This window comes from Phoxinus phoxinus, assembly GCF_949152265.1.
Source record: "Phoxinus phoxinus genome assembly, chromosome: 2".
NCBI classification, from domain to species: Eukaryota; Metazoa; Chordata; class Actinopteri; order Cypriniformes; family Leuciscidae; genus Phoxinus; species Phoxinus phoxinus.
Window position 1 is genome coordinate 3,816,082 of NC_136877.1, and position 15,665 is coordinate 3,831,746.

Consider the following 15,665-nt stretch of genomic DNA (forward strand, 5'->3'; position numbering starts at 1 on the left):
GTATGCACCTGTATACGGTGATAGGCGTCGTATTCCTACAGTTAGATGTGGATCAGCTGAGAGTCACTGATGCGAACTTGAGTAACTTGACCTGCCAGAACTGACGCTACGCTTGATTTCGGTTATCACTTACCCACCCCTTTAAGTTTTTCCAAACCGGTATGGGCTTGTTTTTTTCTGTTGAACACAGTTGTGTAAACAGACTGTAGACTGTAGGACAATGAAATCCATGGAAGTCAGTGGGTGCAGTCAACTGTCTGTTTTTTTTTTTTTTTGTTCAACAGAAAAAAGAAACTCATACATATTTGGAAAACTTAAAAGAGTGAGTACTAGTGATGACAAAATGAAATGTTCATTCACTTAGCCTACATAATAATAATAATAAACTTTATTTTATATAACGGCTTTAAAGCAGCTTCTCAAGGCACTTTACACAATAAAAAAACAAAGAGAAAAATTTATAATAATAAAAGTAAAAATACACACGCCAATCGACTTTATTCTGATGCAGTCTGCTGTACTTTCTGGATGTCTTGATTGACAGATGTCTCGTCCAATCAGCGGTCAATATTCCATTCGCCACATATACCTATCTTTTCCGTTTAGTCTGACTTGTCGTTGTGTTTTCTGATTTGTTATTTTGTTTTCAGATTTGTCGTTGTGTTTTCTGGTTTGTTATTTTGTTTTCTAACTTTTTAATTAGTTTTTAGTCTTTCCATTGCGTTTATAAATTTGTTGTTTTGTTTTCAGAATTGTGGTTTGTTTTGCACTTCTCGGCCACTGGAATACACAATAAAAACCATTAGGAAAAAGCAAACCTAAAAAAGTGAGTTTTTAGGTTGGATTTAAAAATGTTTAGATTTTGTGCATCTTTATGAGAAGGAAGTGTGTTTCAGAGTCTACACTCTAAAAAATGCTGGGTTGTTTTAACCCAATTTTGGGTCAAATATGGACAAACCCAGCCATTGGGTTACATTTTTAAATTGCATTTTTGATCCAACGTTTGGGTTTGTCCATATTTGACCCAAAAGTGGGTTAAAACAACCCAGCATTTTTTAGAGTGTAGGAGCATAGAGAACACCCTGTCCCCTACAGATCGCAAACGTGTGTGGAACAGCCAAAAGATCAGCTTGAGATCGTCCAAATGATGCTTGGGATGGGAATATAGTTAAAAGCGCAGACAGATACCAATGGGACAGACCATGCAGTGCCTTATCTGAGGATAAGGATTTTAAAAGCAATGCTGTAAAAGCAATACATAAATAAATACGCAAATTAATGAATACATAAATAAGTCCACAAAAATATCTACATAAATAAATATATAAATAAAAAATTTACAAATAAATACACAACTACCTGAATCCATATATTTCTCCTAACTAAATACATAAATAATGAAATGTGCGGGGAGATAAATAATGAAATAATAAAAAAAGAATTTTGGGGGAAACAAAATATGTTAAAGGAAATGCTATCTGAAAGTTGACCTCATAATGTGATTATGCAATATTTTATTTAGTTTGAAAATGTACTTTATTGCCTTGCTCTACCTCGAGCTTCTTGTCCTATATAAAAAAATAAATAAATAATTGATTCGATCGTCGTGTAGGCTACCATACCGTGACCAATGACGTGTGATAAGAATCGTGACACTTTCGTCGACAAATTCGTTGTTTTGCAGTGTGTTTCCAAGTTAAAGTCCCCGTAAAGTCAAAACTAAGTACATAAACAACAAGTACATAAAATAAGCAATCAAAATCTTGAAAAAATGAGCAGTAGGCTAGTCCCAGTCATCGAGCCACCGTTTTAGCCCCGGCCAAAAAATCCGGAACACAGCAATGGTGAAAAACTGTTTAACGGTCTAACTCCACAATTCAGTACTTCACAGTTCACAGTCTTTGTAATTTGTTTTAGCAATACATTTCTAACATTTATAATGTGTGTAGAATGTTTTTTTTTAAATTGCCTTTACAGGGACTTTAAAGGTCCCATGACATGGGGTTATTATATTATTTTATAATGTGTCCTGGGTTGCCCTTATAATGTTAGTATGTTTTTTAGATAGAAAATAGTCATAATTTAGAAACAAAAGGCATTTTTCCTAGCCCAGTTTTAGCCTCTGATTTAAACGCTCTGTTTGAAGGGGCGTGTCTGTGTGAGACTTCAGTGTAACCGCCCACTGCTGTGATTGGCTGACATGCTTGCATATGAAATAGCTACTTATTACATGTGAAACTCTCTCGGATACTTTTACTACAGTTATTATACGTTTTTACTATTACAGCTATCGAGATTAACAAATCGTCAGAAGTTTTTAAAGTATTTAGATCTATTTCCATCACATAAAATGTTGCCGTGATGAGCATTGCGCAAGCAGATGACAGTCTGTTGTTGATCGCGAGAATGAAGATCTTGTCATTGCAACGCAGTTTCTGCACTCTCTCTGCTTTCACCAATGCAAACACGGTGATGTAAATACAGTAAGAGCTTCATGTGCAGTGTAACGTGCGTCATTGATAATTTCATAACGAGTTTGGCAAGTGTCCAGATAAACTCGACCGCGCTGTGTCCATGAGAAAATGAGCTAGGAAGTAACGTTAGGAACGCGTGCGCGCGATTCCTACAAAGATTGTTCTTTTGATCGCTTTCTGTATATAATTGATTCACAATTTAAATACGATTATTTTCATCCTACTAAAAGAAACGATGTGAAGTTGATATTTTAGTCACTGGCTTGACTTACTGAGGCATAAACAGCAGTATTGAACGATTTGAGAGAAAGATTACCTGTCTGAACTTGAACAATTACACATCAGAAATTGTTGCTCGGCTCGATCGATTTAGCTATTTTCAGACGTTCGTCGAGGCAGCTCTGTAGTGATCCAAGTTGAGGAAACAGTCGTCGGTGAAATGTGTGCCGCAGACATGCAAAACTTTGGGGAGTTGTGTCGTCGCATTTCCAGAGGAAATTAAATGAATCCACTGGTTCTTCTGGGGCTTGCATGAAGAAACTAAAAAAAGGCTTCGGTGTTCATTTGTACATCCAATTATTGAGCAATTATTATGCTTCGCTCGCTCAAAAGCCATGATATCTCCGTGGACAAACTAAAATCGCTGCTGTTCATGCATTGTTATCAATATGTTACAGTTATAGTGTTATTATACTTAAATGGTTTAATATTAGGGGTGGGAAAAAAAATAGATATTGCAATATATTGTTGTGCTCTCTGTCGCAATAAATAATCGATACACTAACGCCCAATATCGATATTTTATTACAAAACAAAATGATTAATTTACCCGTTGTCTGTGTCACTGTCACTACCCAATATCTACCATTCTGTTTGCGGGGGGCGCTGTTCGAGTAAATAGGGGTAAAGTGGCGCAAACAGCGGCCGGTGAAGAACACAGTACACGGTGCGAGTTCGGACACTCTGGAGGTCGTGAGATATTGCACACATTACGAGTCAGTTAAACTGATAATCGTGTCAAAGCAGCTGGTACACGGCACGACTGTCCTGCACAAATTTTATCCCGAGCCGGCGGCAATCACGTGAGCATTCGCGCTAAACACAGAGACCGGAGCTTTCAATGTTGCAGGCATAACGTTAGCTTCAGATAGAAAAATGACAGAATGTGTGTGCAAATGATTCGTTGAAAAGCAGAGAACGGTAGGCATTCCGTTCAACATAAAGAGAGAGAGAGAGAGAGAGAGAGAGAGAGAGAGAGAGAGAGAGAGAGTGTGTGTGTGTGTGTAACAGTGTATGCGCACGCTGTATGGTTGCTACCACTGAGGTATAGCCCCATATGGATATCGTCAAGGCAGTGAGTTATGCAAATGCATATTTCTTTGTACAATGTTGGAAATGTTGGCATTAATAAATACATAAAATTTCCTTATTCCTTCTTTTTCTTTTCAGTCACATATATCGTGATATATCGTTGATGAAATTTCTTCCAATATATTGAATATCGTAGATATCGCGAATCGTGATATTATCATATCGTGGACCACATATCGCCACAGAATTGAATCGTGAGGTACCTGTATCGTATCATTTAATATGTATGATTTTTGTAACATGCTGGCATTTATATATATAATGGTGCATCATTTCCTTATTCCTGCCTTGTATTTCTGTGTTTTAGAAGCAAAAGATGGAGATTTCCTTGCTATGCTACTTTTGATGGGTGTTTTCAACTTCCCGGCCATGGAGGACTACTGGCACCCTGCATCACGCTTCAACGTGATTGCTGATATCATGCCGCAGAGGAGATTCAAGCAATTACGTCGCTACATTCACTTCAATGATAATCAGCAGTGTGATGGGAGCCCTGACCGATTTTACCATAGGTCCTATTTTGTTTGCGCATTTTATTTGAAAGATGTTTAGTTTTTGAGTTCAAGTTCTTTTGTTGAAATGAAATGTACTTGACATTAATTGTTTCATGGTATTTTTACATTTTCAACGTTGTTTTTGTCTGTGTAGGTATTAAATTATCATTTAAATACTATTATACATTTATAATTATGTAATAGGTCATTTTACCATCAAGCAGCATCTCTACCAAATGGTTGAGATGCTGCTTGATGGTAAAGCAGCATCTCAACCATTTGGTAGAGGCCTATATTTAAAAAACTGGGTGGTATATAATTATTTATTTTTATTAATTGTGTTATTAGTGCCCCAATAACCTAAAAAATGCAAACAAGTAATTTTTACATTGTTTTTTTTCTTGGAGTGAACATTAAAGGGTTAACTGACATTTTACAATGGATATTCAAATGTGAAACCATGAATATAGGACCAACAATTATTTAAATATATTTTAATAATACTACACAGAACAACAGATTATTTATGCTATATTCTCGCTAAAAAGTTAGATAGATTTGGAGTGCTACACTCGTGATCTATTCCGTTTTATTGCAAGTTACCCTTCCGTCAATGTTGTTGGCTTATGGTGGCTGATGAGGTAAGCGCAGCATAGTGCTTGGGTTAATCATGAATAATTCAAATAAAATAAAGGTGTTGTATCACGTTGACACTGCCTGTCGTAACAGTTTGTAATCATTCTAATGACTATTAATTTGGTGATGCACACATTGGTTTTATTGTATTTATTCATGAGATTGCGAACAACAAGCGCTTAATGGATACGATGAGCCTACGTCATCTGGCATCTTCAGTTGGGTGCGCGCCCGTGGTCACACTAAATGCGTCTCTAGCACGCAGTGTTTTTATCGTGCAATTTATACGCGAAAATGAGACGGGAATCCATAGCATCATTCTTTACAAATTATATAGCCTATTGGACTTCTTTCCAGGTAGGCTACCTGTGAAAACAAACTTAGCTTACTTTCGGTTTTAATAAACACTGTTAGGTGGGTTGAAAAGAGTAATTTTTTACTTTATTTAAGGTTGTCATGAGTTTGTTGCTTTGCGATTAGCGCGACAGCCTGCCATGCAATAAATCAAAATACCGTTGCAGTTGGAATCAATAAAGTTGATGTTAGTGAGGTATTCAAGTAGGGCTAGTTCATCAAGGTTTTCAGCCAGTAAACAGGATGGTGTATCAGTCAGGACACAGGAATAAAGACGAGGAGATGTCATTTCTTCTTTTAACTGTATTGAGCTCCAGCTGTAGCTACTCATCAGAACATTCCAATATCCAGTATTGTAATTATAGTCTGATAGCAAACAAATAAATCACCATTAGGTAGGCTACTGTCATTTAAACACTTAGCCTACAGGCCTACTTAAATTAGCCTACTATGCAACATCCACACACACATAATACAAATCAGGATCATCAAACATAAATAGCTATCCCAATAAACATTGCTACAGTATGTCCCTTTAAACATAATCTACACTTACATAAACGAGGATATTACTCTTTGAAGAAATATTCACTCACAGACCAGTTTACATGAGACTGTATTAAAAGGGGTTTACAGAAGGAGCAATGGCCGACATCCTCTGGCCAGACAAGGCTACTACACAATAGCATCCGCACATGGTCTCCTGAGCACGATATTAACTCTTCTTAACTCAATATTATAAACGTTACTATACATAATTTAGACATCAGAAGGCTCACACCAATTATTTCCTACAGTGTTTTACAGCATAAACATTGTTCTACCCAGCTAACAAAATTATGTTCTGAGAACGTTGTGGGAACGTTGATTTGAAATGTTCTAAAAACGTTGAAATGTCCAGTTTGCTTAACGTTGCTGGAATGGTTTCTTAATGTTAGCAAAACATTGCTGGAACGTTAGCATAATGTTGCTGGAACGTTATCTTAAGGTTAGCATAACGTTGCTGGAACGTTAGCATAACGTTTCTGGAACGTTAGCATAACATTGCTGGAACGTTAGCATAACGTTGCTGGAACGTTATCTTAAGGTTAGCATAACGTTGCTGGAACGTTAGCATAACGTTGCCGGAAAGTTAGCATACCGTTGCCGGAACGTTAGCATAACGTTGCCGGAACGTTAGCATAACGTTGCCGGAACGCTAGCATAACGTTGCCGGAACGCTAGCATAACGTTGCCGGAACGTTAGCATAACATTGCCGGAACGTTAGCATAACGTTGCCGGAACGTTAGCATAACGTTGCCGGAACGTTAGCATAACGTTGCTGGAACATTAGCATAACGTTGCTGGAACATTAGCATAACGTTGCTGGAACATTATCTTAAGGTTAGCATAACGTTGCTGGAACATTAGCATAACGTTGCTGGAACATTATCTTAAGGTTAGCATAACGTTGCTGGAACGTTATATTAAGGTTAGCATAACGTTGCTGTAATGTTAGCATAATGTTGCTGGAACATTATCTTAAGGTTAGCATAACGTTGCTGGAATGTTATATTAAGGTTAGCATAACGTTGCTAGAATGTTAGCATAACGTTGCTGGAACATTCTTAAGGTTAGCATAACGTTCATGGAACGTTATTTTAAGGTTAGCATAACGTTCATGGAACGTTATCTTAAGGTTAGCATAATGTTGTCGGAACGTTCACATAACATTGCTGGAACATTGGCATAACGTTGCTGGAACATTATCTTAAGGTAAGCATAACGTTCCTGCAACGTTTCCCCCCAAAATGTTATTAACAATACAACATTCAAAGAACATTAAAATGTCCACTGTCTTTCATGTGAAAATGTTATTTTAAGGTTAGAAAAACAATTCTGCACCATTCGTTCAACTTTATTTTTTTATTAAAACAACCATGTGAATTATAAGCGCACTTTTACATCACATCAAAAAGTAGAACATTTCATGATTATCATACATTTTAAACGCTACATAATAGCTTAAAAAAAACAACTACAAATATTTTCATGTAAACATTTAAAGGGCATATTGCAGGTTTTTTTTTTTTCAGAATTAATATATAACCTTGTGTGAAAATACCATATGAAGAGTAAATGCATGATTAAAAATTGTTTTGCCAGACATAAGGGCACAAATTTAGTAGAAAACGTGACAGTTTCCTCAACCGTGTTGAAAAAGCGCTTTTTTTTCACCATCGCGTCATATTACGTCACAATGGGGAGTCGTTTGCCGGGCTCTGCGTTCGCTCAGTGCAGAGTAGGCTGGTATTATGTTGAAGCGGTCGTGATTCAGTGTGTTTTCGGTGGTTATTGTATTTCAATTAATAATTATCGTGATAAATGACTGTGAATTATGGCCTGTCAGGACATCGAGTCCACAGGTTTCCGAACAAGATAAAGGACGGTGCTATCTTCCGTGTTTGTGTGCGTTTTGTGCAGGGTAAGAGACGGGACTTCGCTTCTGCGTCTGCTTTTAGCGTTCACTATAGACTGCATGATTATAATCCCGGCGATATGATGAGTTAACGTTACGGCCAGAGGTGTAGTGGTAAAAAAAGAGGTGGGTAGCCTAAACTATAAATTCTGGTGAACCACGACGTGGTCACCCGGTAAGGTGAATGAGAAGAGCCATAGCCTATGTCTCTGGAACCACAGCCTACAGAAAGGTGATTTATAGGCTAGCCTAATGATAATAAATGTGTCTGAAAAAATAACGAGGCATTTTAATTGTTTATTAATAAACTATTGTTTTCTAAATCAGTGTCGGTTAAAAACACATCTCCATCTCCGCTGTTAAGCAGATGCGCTTTTAGAGAGAAATGCACCTTTCATACGGATTACATAATCAGAAGGTATTAGCTTTCGATTCGAATTTGTTCGTTTTGAAGTGGACATTTCAAGCTTTAGCCTACATATAGGCTATATTTAGTTTCAGTTCTCGCGCTCCAGTTCACGGAGATCATGAAAGCGCGCCTGATTGTTTTATTTTATTTGACAAAAGCACAACGTTTCTTGTTATTGCGAGTTTACACAAATAAAAGTAGTTGCGAATAATGTATTATTATTTTCTGTATGACCAGAAATGATAGAGTATTTTAAATTGTTTCACTGTTGATAAGTGTTCGCTCCCGCGCGTCCGTGCCATGCAGTGCGCGCTCACACTCCACTCCACAAACGCTTGGATATGCGTCAAAATCTTGTGTTTATTTGTGATAATCTTAGGCTAGTCCTGTATTATTATGGTTTAACCCGCGCGGCTACTGACAGTAATGCAGCGCAAAATGAAAGACTTCGTCTTAGGTTTAACAAATGAAACTAATAATGAACAATATGAAACTAAAACGACATAGCCTGCTTAATTTAAAATGGCTTAGGAACTATATGCTATTTAGAGGTGGATAAACGCAGTTTAGAGGTGGATAAACGCACTTTGGAGGTGGATAAACGCTATTTCAGAATTTTTGGAGGTGCCCAAACGGCGTTTACGTGCGTTTAGCCTCCACTACATCCCTGGTTACGGCGATATGTGCACACTGTCCCGGCTCCTTCATCTGGTCGCCCGGTCCGCCGTCAGCATGTGGGTCGGCCACCGGTGGGAAACATGACGCTCACGGATCCGTCAGAGATCACTTATTGTACATTTGTTTTACAAAATGTGCCTTGTCTTAATTTAATTCATTAACGTATACTCCATAAACTTGTAATGTCTTGCAAGTCTGCAGCCGACACTTATTATTATTATTAGCCTATATAATTATGTTCATTTTCAATCTGTACTCCGAATTTTAATGTTTGTGTTGGCTGTTTCTACATATAAAGTTTTTATACAGTAAGAAAGTTGTGATTGTGATTATTTTTTTATTCATTATCACCAAGTGGGGCCATTCAAAACCTTTATAATGTCCCTCTTTCTCTGGAAACTGTCTCCTAATGGCTGACACACACATGCAGGTAAGGGTCTAAATACTAGCTTTGCTATTGCCTGACAAATAATTACAAAATTGTGATCTGAGCATAGTGTTATACATATCGTCGGCTAACGTGAATACATCTATAAGCTAACACTGTTCTCTCATCGAGACCCGACTCCTGCCCTGTTCTCCTCACATCACAGCTCAATGTGTCTCCTCTGACCGTTGTTTTGTCTAATCCTGGCCTGTTTACTCTCTTGGCTTCATATCAGGCACATAATTATATGGCTGAGGTCCGTCATACGAGTAAACATTTAGGCTACAATTTCCACAGCGTCCGATCTGTCATTGCGATCCATTGCTTTCCTATTGTTTACTTTGACCGCTCTCCCCCATGCTACGTCACTTCCGGTTTGGCGGTTTTCAAATGCGGAAGTAAAATTTTCTCACAAAAATGACTCCAGAAGCCTAAATAGCGTTTTGTAAGTATATGTTTATATTTAAATCTAGTTCCTACATTATTGTTCTATACATTGGCGCACTGGGTACTCTAACCTGCAATATGCCCTTTAAATGAAATGAAAACTGTGTTTAAGGGTTAGTTCACCAAAAAATTATGTCAGTAATTACTCATGTTATTCCAACCCCGTAAGACTTCCGTTCATCTTCAGAACACAAATTAAGATATTTTCGATGAAACCTGAGAGAACAGCACCAGTGATCGTTCCAATCACACAGAACGAGCAGTGATCTGCGTTTTATGTTGGCTGCTAGGCAAACACAGAAACAGCTGTCCTGTCAGTCAAGTAAACGTTAAATCAGCCTTTTATTAACATTGTTTACTTTCTGTTAACATTACGATTCCTGAAGTCGTTAAGCTCCTGGTAACCCGCGAGAGCACCACAAGTTTATCCTCCATCATCACACTCTCCGGCGTTCAAAGCAACTGTAGCTTTCATCACTACAACGGAAGACCCGCCTCTCCATTCATTCAATTGGACAGTGGAAAAAACACTTTTACCGCTCGGAGTTGATTTTTTTAAACTCCAAAAACGCGAGGCGCCTGAGGCGCATAAACAGTAGAAATCAATTGAAAAAAGGCACCTCTCACTGCCAAAATCGCATTAGGTGTAATCGGCCCCTAAATCAGCTAAAAATAACGCATTTATCGATTACATTGTTTCGCCACAAGGTGGCAACAAGTGACAAAATGTATTTGTTATTGAATCATTTATTAAAGAGAATGTAGTAGTATGATGCTTTTGAAATAAGTCAGAAAGGCGTTTACTGTTCTCTTCTCAGGCGCTCGTGTTCTCAGCGCCGCCCGTCAAAATAAAAGTACCGCTTCCAAAACGTCGGCCAATCAGAAAAACTAATCGGCCAACGCCGATATTTGAAAAATGCCTTATATCGGCCGATATATCAGCCTGGGCGATATATCGGTCGACCACTAATCGTCCCAGCCCTAGAGTTCACGAGATCAGCGAGAACTGAGAAGATGACGCAGATGGGTCTCGATGTAGTGCGGCACTTTTGTTAACTCACTCAAGAGGCCCACAAAAATGATTGTCGTTGCTTGATAAACTTAAGGTTGAGCCACTGTAGTCACTTGGACTATTTTAACATGTCTTTACTAACTTTCTGGGCCGGCAGAATGAAATTGCCTAGAAGCCTATGGAGGAGTGAGCCAGCTCTCATATTTCATCAAAATATCTTAATTTGTGTTCTGAAGATGAACGGAAGTCTTAAAGGGATAGTTCACACAAAAATGAAAACTCTGTCAGTAATTACTCACCCTCATGTTGTTTCAACCCCGTAAGACTTTCCTTCATCTTCGGAACACAAATTAAGATATTTTTGATGAAATCTGAGCGCTGTCTCACTCCTCCATAGGCTTCTTGAGGGATTGAAACTTGCCGGCCCAGAATAGTTATTAAAGGTGCAATGTGTAATATTTCTGAGGATCTATTGACAGAATTGCAATATAAGATCCATAACTATGTTTTCAGTGGTGTATAAAGACCTTACTTAATGAACCGTTATGTTTTGAGTCATTTATATCTACATAACCGCAGGCACCCCCTTCTATGAAGCTCGACATATTGTGACGTCATGTTTCTACCGTAGCCGACAGCGAACAAACAGCGCTACAGAGCGTTTCGTCACTAACTTGAATGAGAAGCTGCAGAAAACACATATTGTTTAGGACAAGAGCCGACGGAGGGTAAATCTAAAAATCACGGGTCAACATCGGTGTGGCTTTTCACTGATGGAAGGGAAAAGCTTTCCCTTTCACTGAGGGAAAAAGGCTTTCAAAGCGACGCCGAAGTTGCCTGTTTTCTGCTGGATAGGTAAGGTATTCCAACTTTAACATTGCAAATGAAAACTGTTGTTTCATAATGTTAGCATTACCTAGAAGCTAGCCATAGACACCGTGTGAAGTGACTTTTCCCTTGTCAGTGGTGTAAAATATGTAGGTATATTGTTTCATGTAACTTAGTTATTCTCCCTCCCTGTGTTATGGCTTTTCTATGTGGGGATAAATGTGCGGTTACGTTCGTGAGACAATCAGCTGATTAGTACTATTGACTGTAAAACACTAACATTAGCCTACAGCATAACAGTTCATACTAGCCAGCTAAACTAATCTGTTAGAAAAATTTTGTAGTTGGATAGTTTCATGTGGTTCTTCTCCCTCGCTGTGTTGTGGGTTTGCTATGTGGGGAGAAATGTGCTGGTTACGTCGGCCACCGTAGCTTCTCCTTCCAGTTTGAGAAGGGAGGGATAGGCCGTAAGTGACTGGCTGTTTCCAATTCGCAAACCTCACCACTAGATGCCTCTAAAAATCACACACTGCACCTTTAAAGACATCGTTAAAATAGTCCAAGTGACTACAGTGGCTCAACCATATGTTTATCAAGCGACGAGAACACTTTTTGTGCGCAAAAAACAAACAAAACTAATGACTTTATTCCACTATTCATTATGTTCTCCGTGGGCCTAAGTGTGTAACTGCACATAGTATATCTGTGTTGCACGTCACCACGTAGGCTCACCATTGGCCGACGCTGGTCATGTGTGTGATGCGTGTGACCTATGGAGGAGTGAGACAGCTGTCAGATTTCACGAAAGTCTTACGGGGTTGGAACGACATCAAGGTGAGTAATTACTGACAGAATATTCATTTTTGGGTGAACTATCCCTTAAATATAAGTAGTGTGGGTGTGCCAAACTAGCACTGTGGTCCAGTCTGTGGTCCAGCCTCTTCATGCCCCGTCTGTGGATAAAAAAACAGATTGACTGATGTTACTAAAAATTGGTGAATTATTATTTCATAAACATTTGATAATAACAGTGTGGCTACTCCATAAATGTTAACCCTAAAGTTATTTAGACTGTGCTTTGAGTACTATAAATTTATATTAGTTTTTTTCCAACTGCAAACACATGTTTTCAAAACGATGTCACCCTTTTTCAAAACTCTACACACAATTCCCAAAACTGCACACACAAAATGCCTCACATCTCCTTCAAAATGTAACACTGCATTCAAAATGCCATAACCACATGACAGAATGAAGCATTTGCATCAAATGGCAAACACTTCTTTCATAATAGTAAATTTTTGGATATACCATGTAAACACTGTTGTTCTATATCTAAAGCACTCTGGTCTTTCATAGGCTTATATCTACACTTCAATACAATGTTCTACAGTGACAGTAATCTGCTGAGAGCGGGAACAAGTACACTAAACACCAATGCAATGTAGAAACATAACATGTTTTTTAGGCCAAACATTACTGTTGTATACAGTAGCATACAACACAACCATAAACATATGTAAACCAAAAGTATATTCTTTAGAATACAGTAAAGAACACAATTGTGTGTGTGGGGTCTCTGTCCATTGATGGCATCAATAGTTCAAAACAGGTAATCTGACCTTTGACCTATATGTGATTGGTTAGTGATCAGTAAAGCAAAGTGTTTTCACATGTGAGGAGTGTTTTTTTTCTCATGCAACAGTACATTCCACAACAACATGCTGGCACGCTGACAAAATTTTCGTCTTCGAGCATAGTACGGGGATAGTTTCTCTCACCTTAGAGCTCCAATTCAGAGGTCAATGCATCCAACGGTTGTCCTGTAATGGGATGATGTCTGTTTGGTATGCTTTGGCCTTGAGGGGTAAGAACTAGTAGAAGCTTGATGCTCCGCATCCGCCAGTTTAGACGCCCGTCCCATTGGAAGTCTCTGTGGGAAAAAAACTGTAAACCACACAAGATTAAAATGTAGCTTACAAATGTTATACAATGGAAAGGTTCAATAACACATTGTAAAGGATTAGCTACACCTAAAAAATTAATGAACTTCGATCATTGAGGGGAAAATAAGATAATGTGCATCAAAATTCTGTGTAACTTTACCTGCTAAACTTTTCTAATTTGTACTAATTTGCCATACTATGGAAGTAGTAATATAATACTTTCATTGTATGACAATAGCAGCATTGAGAAAGGTCTTCTTTGAAGCTATTATAATAAAATTATAAAAATGTATAAACCAGGGCTTGGCATTAACGTTAACCCTGGTCTTGTACTTGTCCTTTGGACAAATAAATCGTTCATTCACTTGTAAAAAAACAAAAAGTAGCTTGTCAATGAATATATACATTTTTTGAAGTAAGGTTATTCATCTGTGTGTAACGTGTGTGTGTGTGCGCGCGCGCGCTGTATGCTTAACGTTAAATTAAAAGAGCACATTAATATGAAAACGGTGATTCAACTGACTTGGAATTAACGTTAACTTACCTGTGAATTAAGCGGTTGCGTGACATTCATGTTAATACTAGGCATAAATGGCATTATAAAACCCCAATTTGCCCTCCTGTAGGGCATTCCGTCATGTGAAAACTACGAAATAACCGTCCAGTGTATACTTTTAAGTTAATTAATTTTAAGATAATTTAGTTTACTTCCATTCACATTGAAAAATTGCCACCAAAACCTTTACAAAATCGCTAATCAAGATTACAAGCCTAAAGCCTAAACTTAAGTTACAGCTAAAGTCTAACAGTTGAGATGCTAACGGACTTTTCCCGAAGACACTAAACCATTTCTATAAAGTAAATATTCAACGGAAGCGTGTTATTTACATTAAAGAATGTGTCAAAAACATTTTTATGTACTATTTGTGTAATTTTGGGGACTAAACTTACCTGAAATTAGCGAAACCAACAGTGAGAGACAGAGTTGCTGCTTGTCGTCAGTTGAGCTCCCCGCCCGTTTCCATGGTAACTCCAGTTCAAATCTGGTTCAAAAGCAACTCGAGTGTTCAGTGCGCGCGCAAATTAAAATACGTAGAAGTCACGCAGCATTTACATGAAAGAAGAAATGATGGAGGGAATTATTTGATAATAAGATAAAATATCATGAAATGTGAGATTAACATTAAGTGTATAGACTCGTGGCCATCACCAAACTGTAAACGGAATAAGAATATGAAGCATTGAGTGTAAAACAATGTTTACAAAGTCATTTATAATAGGTTATAATAGGCTATAATATAATGTAATATAGTCTATAATATTATATAGCTTTATATAAATGGTTAACGTGGTGTATAAATAAAATTGCTAAACATTTATTAAAAAACTAAACATGATAAGGCATGGATATATTTTATGAAATATACACAATATGTACACAATTTACAGATGAAACATGAGGAACAATTTAAAAGGTTTATGTTCAATGTATTTTTTAAATAATATATGTTTAAAATGTATTTCAATATATTTAACAGAGCTTCACATAATGTGAATAGCATATCTATAAATTACAGGAAGGTCTGTCTGTCTGTCTGTCTGTCTGTCTGTCTGTCTGTCTGTCTGTCTGTCTGTCTGTCTGTCTGTATACTTTTAACCACATATCTCTCGAACCGTTAGTCCAATGGATTTCAAACTTGACAGGTTTCTTGCTACGGGCACGAGTAAGTGCAGTGTCAAGTTTGACGTTGTTTGGATTAGAAATGCAAAAGATATCGCTAAATATATCGGCAAAAGAAGGTAATTGTTTAAAAATAAACATTCTGACATAAACACTCTGTCAGCTAAACATTTAGTCAGCTACACTGTTTACTTCTGAATATTGTATTTTATTCACAGCTTTTCTCGGAGTTCACTGTGTAGCCTGCTCCCTGAATCGTGTAGTTAAATTTTCCATATTTATTGTATGTCATTATGTCAGTATCAGTATTTCCTTTCATGCACAAATAAAAATGTCACTGAACTTTTGCTGTGTGATTGTAATGAGCCTAACCCAACCCTAACCCTAACCCTAACCCTAACAGGCACTTTGCCATCAATTACCTATTCGCACACTGTTTGCTCAAGCGT

General features: G+C 37.7%; 1 long non-coding RNA gene across 1 annotated transcript; it reads left to right on the plus strand.

Annotated features, from left to right (window-relative positions):
• Positions 1–3,361: 3,361 nt before the first annotated feature.
• On the plus strand, positions 3,362–4,369 carry LOC306991032. Its single transcript, XR_013796017.1, has 3 exons — positions 3,362–3,556; positions 3,924–4,044; positions 4,153–4,369. It is a non-coding gene; the product is annotated as an uncharacterized lncRNA (long non-coding RNA).
• Positions 4,370–15,665: the final 11,296 nt, after the last annotated feature.